The 14,082-nt window shown below is 36.5% G+C and overlaps 1 long non-coding RNA gene across 1 annotated transcript in view; it reads right to left on the bottom strand.

The window, feature by feature from the left end:
• Positions 1–336: 336 nt before the first annotated feature.
• The window catches only part of LOC117678971 (uncharacterized), a 29,173-nt gene continuing 15,427 nt past the window's right edge, over positions 337–14,082 (bottom strand). Inside the window, exons 3-4 of the long non-coding RNA XR_015729270.1 lie at positions 7,765–7,873; positions 337–1,732 (exon numbers count right to left, since the gene is read on the bottom strand). This is a non-coding gene — a long non-coding RNA (uncharacterized LOC117678971). The remainder of the gene's footprint in view (positions 1,733–7,764; positions 7,874–14,082) is intronic.

Genomic DNA, 14,082 nt, shown 5'->3' with positions numbered 1-14,082 from the left:
ATCCATTGTCACAATCAGGTCATTGTCATTTTGAGACTAATGCCCACCACTGACCTTTGTGGGAAGGGATGTGTGTGGACCTAGTAAATTGGCCTGTTCTAAGCACTTTTGAGTTTCCAAAGGACACCTGAGAAGTTGCCTAGGAGGCAGTTCTATTGATTTTTATTGATTGGATTTAATTTGATTTGTTAAGGCTGTCCAATTCCAACCACCTCCTCCTTTTCTCATATGGCTGAAACATACCTTTCTATTTTCTATACATTTTTTAATTACAAGGAAAAGACTTTGCTGCACATTATAATTGCTATTTAATAACAACACAGACTAACCCACTTCACTGGGCACTCTTCTTATTGATTTTATTTTTATTACAATTTAATTACATGGCAACCAACTCCAGAACAAACCTGGATATTAAAAAGATAGGAAACAATAAGAAAGGAAAAATTTGCAACCAGAAAAACCACATTCTGTGTATCATAAAATGTAACGAATGGGCTCTATCACTACTTTATCCAACACCTGGAAGAATAGCCAATTTCTTTTAAAGATGATCAAGACATCAGGGTGGAAGTCATGTATCTGACTGAATTAATGGCTCTCTGTTTTCTAGGGAATTGTTTGTTCAGTGAAAAGATCTGTCACATCTTCTAAGCTTTCCTGAAGCAGAGGTTCTTGCAAACTGTCAAACATTGCTTAGGATGCACACTGTTCCTGTAGCTCATGGTTAACCCCATATTTTGTCTATAAGAGAACTCAACTTCGTTGGCACTTCCTGTTAAAAATCCAACCTCTGGAAAAGCATTTGCCTAGAACTGGCAAATGTTATCAGTTTTTGAGCTTTATTATAATCTTTCTCAGTGAAACTAATACTAGTACTCTGCTGGCCTGAGACTGAAAGGAAGGAAGGAATGAAAAGTGCAGAACGCATGTTGCTCAGAACCCCTTTCATCTGACTGTACAACAGCTTTACCTACATACATTTGATATATATAAATGCCAAATTTATAAGTGCTATTTCCCTTCATAAATGCAAAACTGAAGTATGTGAAGGCTTAAACAGACGTTTCTAGACTATTTCACCTCCACTGTTGCAGTAGATATATTAAATTCAGCTGGAATATGAAATTCCATATCTCATTCAAAAGCAATCATTTCTTCTCCTTATCTGTGGCAAATTAACATAGAGCACTTTTCTTTCAACACCACTTTTAATTGCACTCAAAAATTTGACACCTGCAAGATGCATTTTAGTGTGTTGTGTCTTCTTCAAACATAGCCTGTATGGTAACTCTATGATTTAGGGGACCATACAAACCAGAAAATTGGGTTGAGTGAACTTTGGTTAACATGACATGAATAAAAGTTTTGTGTTAGCACAGCTATAATTATGATCTGCCTTTACATTGTGAGTGCTTTTCTAGCAAAAATAGAATAAGATAAATATATAAATCAAAAAGTAATATTTTTTTTCTTTTAAATGAAAACAGTGAAAAAATAATGGTATAATAATGTCAGAATAAAGTTGTTCTCATATTGTTACTACAATATTTTCTAATATTCAATATCTTTTAGAGCTATGGTATGGAATATAGAATTGTCAGTCATCTTGAGGGATCTTCCAAAATGCTGTCAGAATTCTCTGAAACAATGTTAAGGCACAATTTTTCCTATAAATTACTTTTATTTAAGTTGGATATTTTGAAAAAAGATTGATGACTTTCAGGAAGATCTGAAAAAAAAGTACAATAGTTAATTTTGTGACAACAAAACAATGAATTATTTCCGATAGCTTCCCCTCTTAAGATTTGTTACATTATAAGTTCCATCTCTCAGTTTGGATGTAATGTTCACATGATTTAAAAATTATTCCTAGTGTAAGTGGCTTAGGAGCTATGAATAAGTGCTCTGAATTTTGTTCATAATATTGCATGCTAATTTGCTGTCAATAAGATTTGCAGATATGTATGAGGGAAATATGGAGAAGAAATGAAAACATTTAGCTGGAGGTATATCTTGGAGATTATCTGCATAAGGTATTCTATGGGAATATATGGGAACTACCGCATTGGCCTCGGGGCCAGTCACTCTCAGTCCAATTTACCTTGCAGGGTTGTTATTATGGGGAAAATAGAAGGAGGAAGGTGTGTTGAATGTGTTTGTTGTCTTTAATTGTTAGGATATAAATAAATAGGCTATCTATTGTTGGTCTCTATTTCCTTCAAAATATCTTACTCTTTCAGCTAAAAGAAACAAAATTGCAGTCCTCTTCCTATGCAAATTTATTTTGTATTGAATGAGGAAGAACAATAATATTGATGTCAGGAAAACATTTTGCAGAAGAAACTGGGAATAAATCATACTATTTGATACTGTGACAGAGAGAAAAATTGACTCAGCTGTAGACAAGCAAGCCTGGATGACTGAGGAAGTCCATGACGTAAGGAAACAGGCGAGGAAATACTACTAGCAGTCCTAAGAATCAGCTGACTTCCTCACTCTTGTGACCTGCCAGTGTTGACAGTACTGAATAACTAGAGTTAACCGTATACAGATTAAAAAGGAGTTGGACAAGAATTTGCAAGAACTAAAAAAGAAGTCCATCCCCCTTGCATGTGTATTATATAAAGGAACTGGGTCAAAACACTACAATTGGGGAAGCTTTGTGTTAGATGAAAAGACCACAAATGCGAACATTTGCAAAACTAGACTTGGTATAAGTAATAGACTGCCTATGATTTGGGCGAAGAATAGGAATGGGAATTGCTGATGGCAAATTAAGGTGAAACAACCTGAAATAATTTATTCTTCCTGATAACAAGGAAAGGCATCCAAATTTGATCCAAGCACTTGATTAACAGTTTGAATTCAAACCTCAGTAAGTGCCAGGCTCAGGCACCTGTGTGTGTAATAATAGGTGAAGAAGGATCTTGACTTGAACATTGGGTCCTATCTAACAAAATGAGGTTCAATGATGAGAAAAGTAAGTTTCTACAATTAGGCAAGAACAACTAAATACACAAGTATAGAATAGGTGGTTCCTCACTCAGTAAGTATGAGAGGGAGTCCTAGTGGACAATCACTTAAATATGAGTCAGCAGGGTGCTGCAGCTGCCAAAAAAGCCAACACAGTGCTAGGTTGCATTACAGAGGGATAGAATCAAGATCATAAGTGTTAATGCCACTTTATAATGTGTTGGTGAGACCACACTTATAATATTCTATATAGTTTTGGTTACCACGCTATAAAAAAGATGTGTGTAAGTGTGTAAAAGGATTCTGGAAAATGGAGTTTAGTAAAAAAAATAATTTATTTCACACTCACTGAGACAAATGATTTGTCAAGGGCGTCAAAGTATGAAAACAAATGATACGGGTTTTATGTTACATGTAATACAGTAAGTCATAAAGTACTTTTTTTAATTTGGGATAGATGAAAATTGATATTGCAAGGAATGTTTTATGACTTCGCTTGCATTTCATCCTCTGCCAACTATAGAGTAAATTACAAATAAGCAAACCATAGCTTAATGAAATGTGTGGACTCATCATTATGAAATGGGTGCTTGGATTTTGATGTAGATGAACGTGAATGCATACTGTACTTTAAAATGTTCCATTGGAAACTATGGAAAGCATCTTGCATACAATACAAACTTTGCAATAACTATTTAAGGATTTTTCTTGACTTTGAATCAAATTTTGCCTCTAATCCACAGTAGTGGTAATCATCTCAAACATGTTTTGGGCACTGAACATAGACCAAATACTTTTGAATCAATGTCTGAAACTAAACCCATATTACATGTGTACAGGTCATTTAGTGACTGTTCAAACTTACAATGGTACTGAAAAAAGTGACTTATGACCATTTTTCACACTTATGACATTTCCAGCATCCCCATGATCTTGCGATCAAAATTCAGAGGCTTGGCTGCTGGTTCATATTTATGACCATTACTGTGTTCAGCAGCTGCTGGTTTATATTTATGACCATTACTGTGTTCAGCAGCTGCTGGTTCATATTTATGACGATTATTGTGTCCCAAGATCCTGTGATCCCCTTTTGTGATCTTCTGACAAGCAAAGTCAATGGAGAAGGCAAATTCACTTAACAACCGGGTTACTAATTTAGCAGTGATTCGCTTAACAAATGAGGCAAGAAAAATCACAAAATGAGACAAAACTCACTTAACAAATTTTTCACTTAGCAACATAAATTCTGGGCTCAATTGTGGTTATACGTCAAGGACTACCTGTATTAAAAACTAATTATTTTTAAAGGTGATACTAATAACTTTTATGGCTCATCAAGAACATTGTAATAATGGCACAATAGTGGTTGCTACTCTGAAAAATGTCAAATTAGTATGAAAGTTTTTAAAGTTAAAATTGATTCATTAAAATATTTTTTTTAATTCTACTGGACATTTTAAGGAATGTAATTGAAAGGATAGATATCAGATTTTTTTTTTGTTGGTAATGTTAAAAAAATAGAAATTATTGATTTGTATGGTTTGGTCTTGTGAATTATTGACATCTTTGGGGAAGAGTAGTTTAATATTTTAAGAACACTTTGGATTTTTTTGTGTTAGATGGATTTTTTTCACTCCCTCCTGTGTGGACAGTCCTGGATCAAGAGAAACTTCTTGGATAAGATTTTGAAGCCTAATCTTTAGGAGGTGCAGGATTTGAGATGGGTAGCAGACTGATTAGTATCAAGAAAGTTTGTATTCTTAATAAAATATTGGTCATTAACTGATATGCTCAGGCCTATTTATCTCAGTACAGCTAAATGCCTGTGTTTTTATGTGTATACTCACTATAAAGCATCCCGAACCATAATATTCAGAAGACTTTTGCAAGTATGGGTGCATGGACTGAGAAAGAGAAGGTTTATATACAAAAATAATGGAAAGACGAATGTTTTGTTATTTGTTCAGAGTAATTCTTTTAGCTTCTGCAACAGGAAACTTCAGTCTCTTGGGAAAAGTAGCATTTCTAGAGAACATTGTGGAGATTCTCACAAAGATTTGCCATGGAGAATTTCACAAAACTCACATTTATTAGGCCTAATTGCTAAGATTATTCACTGCCACCTAGTCAGACAAGTGCATTCTGTTTGGAAAATTTTAAAAACTTTCATAATTTTCATTCATCTCTCTCTGTTCAAAATACTGTGGCTTCCTTCCCAGTCCATGTATTTCTTCTTAAAATAAATTGAACAAAGGAATGAAGAATAAAATACATCTCCTATTGTCTGTCCTATTAGTAATGGAAAATTGCTTTGCTAGTTTCAAAGAAATCCACTCTAAATTCCTTAAATTTGGTATGTCACTTGCCGTATTTTATAGTATACATTGCTTGCACCACAGAAAGTACATTTGTAGCAAGAAATGTAATTAGTAATTTCATATAGTATTCACAGGGAAGGAAAGAAATCCTTTCAGCTTGAATGCAAGAGACTCTGAGGCACCAGAGTCTGAGCCTTTCAGTTTAATCAGCAAGGTGTGCTTGGATCTTGTATAAATAATTCTTTCTGGATGGATATATATCCTTCTCAAAGGAGGCTCCCATTCAGCTAAGTCATGCAAACGTGGCTGAATGAGAAATTCTGTTTTCTAAGAAACCATACATCCTTCCTGACTCAACAAAGCTATGATTAGTAAGGAAAGAACAAGACAGAATAATGTTAAATGAGTACCAAATAATTGAAAATAATCAAGGTCATGGGGATAAAGGGATAAACTGAGATTAAAATGGTAGCACATATGATCAGAACGAAAGCACACAGCAATTATAAATGAAAATATATGATTTTATCAAAAAAAGCATAATCATTATTACAAAGCCAACCAGATCTTTGCACCACATCTGGCATTTTTATCCACCTATTGATTCCTTCCTGAGGACCTGGTATAGGCAAATTACAGTGGCATACTATCAGACATGAAGAATCAGGGCTACACCTTTACTCAAGTAACAATCAGCATTAAATTGGTCCTAGATAAGAGTCAATGGAATTCAAGGGGGGGGGGGGAAACTTGGATCAGTTGTGGCAACATAACAACTCCAGACTGATTCCTCTCTTGACTCCGCTCACAGGCTTTGTTCCTACTACATTGTACTGAGAATGAAGTTGCTGTATTTGGAAAACAATGGTGAATTGAACTAAACACTATTGAGTTAATCCAATTTTCTGAGTTTATTTTTTAAAAAGATAGCTAATGGAAGACATGATAGTGGACAAACACATAAGGATTGGAGTAACAATGATTGCTCATCTTGCTGACTTGTTTGCTATCTGTAGATCATAGGCTGATTACCTTGAACACCAGTTGCTGAGGACTAGAAATGGAGGAAGACAATTGATCTATTGCAGGATCCAATCTGGGTCGGTCACCGGGATCAGAGGTTTGCCAGATTGGATCCTGCAACATCCTGGGACACGTATATTCACCTTCGTTCGTAATTGATCTGTTGCCTGTAGCCAGGAACTGACTAGAGATAGCTGGCTGCTTTGTGGCACAGAATGTTGGATTAGACAGCCTGATTTACTGATAAATTCATTGAACTGTAGTTAAAGTGTTGGACTAGACTTAAATCTACCTTTAACCATGGAAATTCACTAGGTGATTTTGGATTCGTTGCTAAGACAACCCAATTCTCAAAGTAGTAGTTTCAGCTCAACCCAATTCACAGAGTAGCAGTTGTAGTAAAGATCATAAGAGAATATACCATCTTCAACTCTTGGAGAAATGATGGGATATGAATCTAACAAACGAACAAAAAGTATAAACTAGTCACACTTGTCAAATTTATATAAAACACTAAGCCACAAACTAGCTAGCTACATTTTGGTCACATACAGTATGTTGCAGTGGTGGGTTTCAAATTCTTTTACTACTGGTTCTGTGGGCGTGGCTTGGTGGGCGTGGCGTAGCTTGGTGGGTATGGCTTGGTGGGCGTGGCAGGGGAAGGATACTGTAAAATCTCCATTCCCACCCCACTCCAGGGGAAAGTTACTGCAAAATCCCCATTTCCTCCCGATCAGCTGGGACTTGGGAGGCAGAAAATAGATGGGGGTGGGGCCAGTCAGAATTTTTACTACTGGTTCTCCGAACTACTCAAAATTTCCGCTACCGGTTCTCCAGAACTGGTCAGAACCTGCTGAAACCCACCTCTGGTATATTGCATGAGATTGTCAGTGTCCATGCAGCTTGTGTTGGAAACATGAGCATTCTATTTCTGATCCTTTTAGAATTTTAAAAAGGTCTTAATTTGTTGATTTCACTTAAGTGCGTTAAGAGAATGCAACTAATTATAACTGATTCAATATTTTGTACTTAACAAAATCATTGGTATCTGTATGAGGTGACACATGTCTCACAATGCCATCACACACATACATACTCATGCTTTCATCGGACACACGTACACTATGATGGGAATTGTGTAGTGATGTCTACATGGGCATGCCATCATTTTGACATGATCTTGGTTTGCTGCAGATGTCCATCATCTAACCCGGGACAAGTCAGCCTCCTGCATCTCTTCCCAACCTTTCCCTCAATAATGAAAAAAGCTCTATATCTGGATTCGAGGAAAGGAAGTCAGAAAACACAAAGACCAAAGCAGCTATAAGACATGCTACTACAGCTAAAAATAAAGTGTTATTACCAAAAATGAGCAGCAGTGTCTAGTTACATTATGAGGGATGCAAGTGTGACTATGAATATTTGCATTTGTCCCTCGATAACTTACCATTTGGTTGGTGGCAAGACGATCAGAGCTGACATCAGCAGGTTTTCATATGTTTGTCTTTAGGCAATGGAAAATTGCTGGCAGGAGCAGTGTTTGCCTTTCTTACTTTCTAGGGAAAAATCAAAAGAGTTAGATCAAAGCCTATAGTGCTGACTCTTCTTGCTGAGTTTGGCACTGTTAGGAGTCTGCTTTAGTACTATTGATATAACAATGCTTGCAGGCTTTAGTAGCATAAAAGATGACAAATGCTGGAAGGTCAGGATCACTGGAACGATTCTTTCTGATTAATTCAAACGTTTAACTCTATTTTGCAAGTTGTATATTTAAGAATCTTAAAAATTTACCATAACTGGTAATTATGCACCCCAATGGTTGCAAGAAAGTTTTTGAGTTATTAATAAAGTTAAAATTTTGATATCAAGGTTCTGCAACTGTAGACTAGAAGGGTGCTGTTGTTTAAAGCAACAACAACAAAAAAAACCCCAGGTAATCCTCAATTTATGACCACAATTGTCAAGTATTTGCAAGCCATTGGCACATGTGTCATACAGACACCAGTGGAGGCAGAGAGTGTCTCCACCCCTATGTGGAAAGGAGGGGCTTACCCTGAGTATAAACCCCCCTCCAACCTTTTCTACCTTGCTCTCTCCATCTCTCTCTTTTCATGTTTGTTCCTCATGAGACTTGATCTCTGTTGTACATAGTTAATATGCTTTATCATATGAATAAATACGTTTAAGACATTTATTTATGCATCTGCCTCTGAACTCTTCTATGCTCCTGGGTGTTTCTACGATCCCAACTCCACAACAATTGAGCCCAAAATTTATGTTGCTAAGTGAGAAATTTGTTAAGTGAGTTTTGCCCCACTTTATGACTTTTCTTGCCACATTTTGTTAAGAGAATTGTTAAAATTAGTAATATGGTTGTGGAGTGAATCTGGTTTCCCCATTGAGTTGCAAAAGGTGATCACATGACCTCGGGACACTGCAACTATTATAAATGCGAGTCAGCTTTCAAGCAACTGAAATGTAAAACATGTGACCATGGGGATGGTCATAAGTGTGAAAAATAGGTCACAGTACCGTTGTAACTTTGAACAGTCACTAAGCGAACTGTTGCAAGTTGAGGACTACATGTAAGACTTATGGAGAAGAACATTGAGTAAATAGAGACCATAGACCAGGGATGTCAAACTCACGTCGTCACGGCATCATCACATGATGTATGGGGACTTTTTTCCCCTTCGCTAAAACGGGCATGGGCATGGCCAGTGTGTGACATGGCCAGCCCATTGGCCAGGAGTTTGACAGCCCTGCCATAGACCATAATAACAAAATAAGCTGATAAAGTAGACAGTCAAATTAAAGATCTAAAAACTGAAGGGCCTCTTTTCCCCAAAAGTAAAGATATAGAAATGAAACCTAGGAGCTAGAAAAATATAAAGATATGATCTGGGAGTGTGCAGAAAAAAGTGACATGTGGGACAGAAGTCCAGCTAGGCTTGATACTATGATGATAAGGAAGGAGAAAGGAAGACTGCACATCATTCAAACATAGCCATAGACAGTTGAAAAACATTGGAAACAAGTGTTTCATAGAAAGCAAATGGATGAAGTTGATTGACTCTCAATAGAATACAAACTATTAATTGGAACCAAATGTGTTGCTTAAGCTAGAAAATCCACCTCATAAAAGGCCATCCTTTTCTCAAAGGACTTCAATGTATAGTCTTTTGAAATCAATTTATTACCTGGAGATCACCTGGAAATTAGTTTCTCCAGGAAAATTATCCAAGTTAATCCTGTTCAATTAATTCTTGACTCATACATCACCTTTCTCTCAACCAATCTCCTCAGTCATAATTTCATCACTTTCTTCTCTATCTCCTGTCTTTTCCCTATTAGTCATCTGTAATATCTTATAGTACCACCCAACTATTGCTATGACAATGTAATGCCAGTCATAATTAGTGATACGCTGCCTCAACCATAGATGGCTGATTCTGTAAGACACTGTAAATATTAGCTAATGTGAAAATGGCCCAATTCTCTCTCGCTCTTGCTCTCTTTACACAAATATACTTTTTCTCCACAAATATTATGCCATCACAACACAATGGCCATTTTCACAAAGTGGTTGGGGGTTTATTTATTTATATTTTTACAAATAACTTGAGGCGGAAAACACACACGATACTCCTTCCTGCTGCTATTTTCCTGCTATTTTCCAGAACAACCACCCTGTGAAGTGGATTGGGCTGAGAGACAGTGACTGACCCAAAGTCACCCAGCTGGCTTTAAAGGCTAAAACAGGACTTGAACTCAGTCTCCCGTTTTCTAGCTTCGTGTCTTAACCAATATTCCAAACTAGCTAGATGTGGCTCAAAGTATCATGTACTGTATATTGAGCTTTCCATGTTTCAATAAATTTGTACCCACCAAACTACATGATTCCTTCAACAAACGTTGTAGAAAAACAATGCTTGAAACCATCCTCCCTTGAAGCATATAGGATGGCCCCGGGAGAAGAAATTATTTATTGATTCATTAAATCTGTAGCAGATATATCCTTCAATTCACTTTGGCAATTCCCATGCTGTAGGTTGTATCCACTTTTGCCAGTAAACATAGCAGATATGTATTTTTTTCTCCCTTCAAGACAGTTTGATATGTGCACAATAGATTATGCTGATTTATGTAAAATGCATGCAGTTATCACTGGTATTTTACAAGAAAAAAGGACAGCTTGGAATATCCTTTTGGAATTAAATAATAATTCTGCTGACATAGCAAACATCTCCAAAGCTTTATTCAGTAATAATATCTTAAAATTGTAACTGACAAGATAGTGATTTACTGAAGTGCAGTTAAGAGAAATGAATAAGTTAAGGATAATTAATTGCTGAGTTCTGGCATCCCAAGTTTAACTTGCTCTGTTGGCCAGATCCCTAGTTACATTATACATATGTTTTTAACTTATGGACAACAATGTAATGCAACATATTCTAATCTATTGATGTCACATTGCAAAGTCAAACTTATATTGATTAAGAAAAACATATGGGAAAGTATATCATTAATATTTTATTTGATTTACTATTGGATTTTTATGTTTGTTCCAACTTTATAACAATAAAACATTCAAAATAAAACTGCATTAAAATCAGCCATTAAAATTAACAGTTTGGAAAACAAAGATGCATTTTTAGTCTGTTTCCTAATTCCCAGGCATGTAGAGTTTCTACAGAAAAAATACCATAGACAGGAAATCACAGGGGAGAAGCCAATTCCTATATACTTAATAGCTGAGCTTTTGGCAACAGAGGCATCGTTTGAAGCAGGGATGAAATCCAAAATTTTTCTCTACTGGTTCTGTGGGTGTGGCTTGGTGGGCATGGCAGGGAAACGATACTGCAAAATCTCCATTCCCTCCCCTCCTGGGGGAAGGATATTGCAAAATCTCCATTCCCACCCCACTCTGGGGCCAGCCAGAGCTGTTATTTGCCAGTTCTCCGAACTACTCAAAATTTCCGCTACCGGTTCTCTAGAACCTTTTAGAACCTGCTGGATTTCACCCCTGCTTTGAAGGCATCTCACATTGATCTAAATAGATATGCAAGTATATAATGAGAAGGCTATTAGTCTCCAAACCATTTGGAGCTTTAAAAATAGTATCAGCACCTTAAATTCGGTCCATAGGCAACTGATAGCGTAATACTGTGCATCATACAGTATGATCCAATGCCTTGCACCCTTCAGCAATCCAGCTACCTCATTTTTTGCTATCTATGGCAATTTCTGAATACTTTTCAGGGATAGTCGCAATCTCAAGGAATGCTTTAAAGAACCCTATAATGAGGTCATGATGAACAGTTCATTAGATATCCACACTAGCAGTTTATTGCATTTGTCACTTGTTTCTGTGATGACACAGGTCTAATAGGGACAGCTTTTATATATTAACTGAGATGCCTGGATGATCTTACAGGTGTCTGTTGTGAATTGAGCATTAGTGACTATCAGGGAAGAGCGAAAAATTGAAAAATGCATTCCTGGTAACCTGTCAGCATGGATAGAGATGATGGTGGTCCAACAATTTTGAAAGATAATTATTTGGAGAAGTCTGATGTACTGTCTGAAAGCCACTGCATATTCTCAACTTCTACTTTTTCGCAGGAGAGGTATCCTATTATCTCACATATCACTACTTGAATTTTTGCTCTTCAGCTATCTGTACAGTTGTCGACAGTCCGACTAGTGAGCCCAAGAAAAGTAAACATTCTCGGGAATTTTATAATCCCCAAGGTAAAACTTTATTGGATACACCATTTTGGCACTGAAGAAATAAAACCAGCTCTGAGGTTTTCCTGCGCAAAGCTACACAGTTAAACATTAGTTTCCCCTCCTTCCCACCCATAGTCATCACACTGTCCAATTATGAATCAGTTTCTGGTTTGAGAATAGTTCATTTCTTTGTTGGACACCTGCAGTAGTGACCTTGATGGGTTACATGGTCTGTTCTTGGATTGTTTGCATTCCTTCTCTGCAGTTCATTGGCAAGTTGAATAGTAATAAGTGTCAAATGGTTCAGAAGCAGTTCAAACTTGACATGTGCAAAAAGTACAATTTAATTAATTTTGCTTATGTGCAGGTCACAGGAAACTAAAAGGGCCCACTGAAGAGGCTTCTTAATGACTTTTCCCATAGCTATTTGATCTATATGAGTTATAATGGTCCTTGCTTTTTTAGCTGTTCCTGACTTCTGTTGCAGCCCTCTGCCACATACACATGCTATGTATGCTATTGATTCCCAGTCTGTTTGAGTCCAGTCGATAATTTATGATGGATGCTTCCAATTAAAATAAATCACTAAAAAATACTTAAAAAGGCCAAAATCTTAGAAAATCAACAAATGACTACAAAGTGATGGTTTCAACAGACTCTGTAAATCCATCTGAAGGTGTCACCTTGCATCTTTTTTAGGTTCATCTTTTTGGATCCTTTGCTGGTTGTTAATAGCAATCTGAGCAGGTGGTACCTACTTGCAGCTTGGTAGACTTGAGAGAAGTGCAACTCTAGAGTTTCTAAGCCTTTCCTTGTTGACATTTGGCTTGCACACAATGCCAACAAGGATCTTGTTCATCTTTTGTAATGCTAGTAGTTGTTTGGCTTTATCCACACAGATCTTGACACAGATGCTGCTACCCCTAGGAGCTGACGATGGTTTAAAACAAATACTGGTTTTTTTAAATACTGAGGTCCTATTACAGTCATATGTACCATAGTGTCTGCATGTGCCAATTTGCCAATCTCTGACTCCTGTGGTGATCCTCAAAATCTTTCCATGAAGTGGAAAGATTCATACGGGGATTCCATGTATCTCATTGGAGAAGCTAAAACCTTTGGATGTTCAGCTCAGAATTCCCACAAGGTACTAAGCCAAACCCAACCAAACCATGATATGGTTTAGCACACAATAGCTGAGCTACTGTAGCTATATAATGTATGGGTTCAATTGCTGACTTTAAAATCTTATCTATATTGCATGCTTCTATATTTTTCTCTATTGGCACACAACCTCTTACCCTACTAGGCTGAGGTAATATTTAAGAGGTAAATGTAATCTCTAACGGTGACATTGAGTTTTGATGACATCAATTTGTGCAGAAAAGTCTACAAAATCTAGGAGAGTTTTAAACATAATTGTATGGCGATTCAATGCTACATATTACACATTGTATAATAGTGTATATTATAAACAACTTCAAACAAGCAGGAACAAGGCAATAGAGATAGTAGAAGTTGAATAATTCTCCCCCAGCTTCGTAGAAATGTTGGCTGTGACAAATACAATCGCAAGAGCAAACATGCAATAAAAATACCTGCCTTGAAGTTCCCCAGTCATTTTTAATTTCCCCCAATATCTGTCTTCCACACGTTATAACAGTTATTAGTTGAATTATTGCTTTTTAACAAATAAATTCTAAAGTGCTTGCATGAAGGTTTGAATTAATAACGCCTGGTATTTATCCACTTAAGAGTGCTGCAGCAACACTAAATCTTATACTGAACAATACAAGCAGCCGTTTTAAAAACCTGTTTTACTTAATTAACAGCAAGGTGCTACTCTGTTTTGTTTTCTTGATTCAGAATTGTGTCATATTACTATATTTATTTAAATACATATAGCTTTCCTTTGTAGAAAAAAAAATGCAACTAGAAATCTATCCGGTATTAAAATGACTCTAATAATGCCAGCTTTTAAAGAATCTGTAAAGATTCCATTCATTCATTTAAACTTTCCTCTGAATGCACA

The sequence above is a fragment of the Pantherophis guttatus genome, chromosome 8 (genome assembly GCF_059756535.1).
Source record: "Pantherophis guttatus breed Tessera chromosome 8, ASM5975653v1, whole genome shotgun sequence".
Lineage (NCBI taxonomy): Eukaryota > Metazoa > Chordata > Lepidosauria > Squamata > Colubridae > Pantherophis > Pantherophis guttatus.
This window is presented reverse-complemented; position numbering and strand designations above follow the sequence as displayed.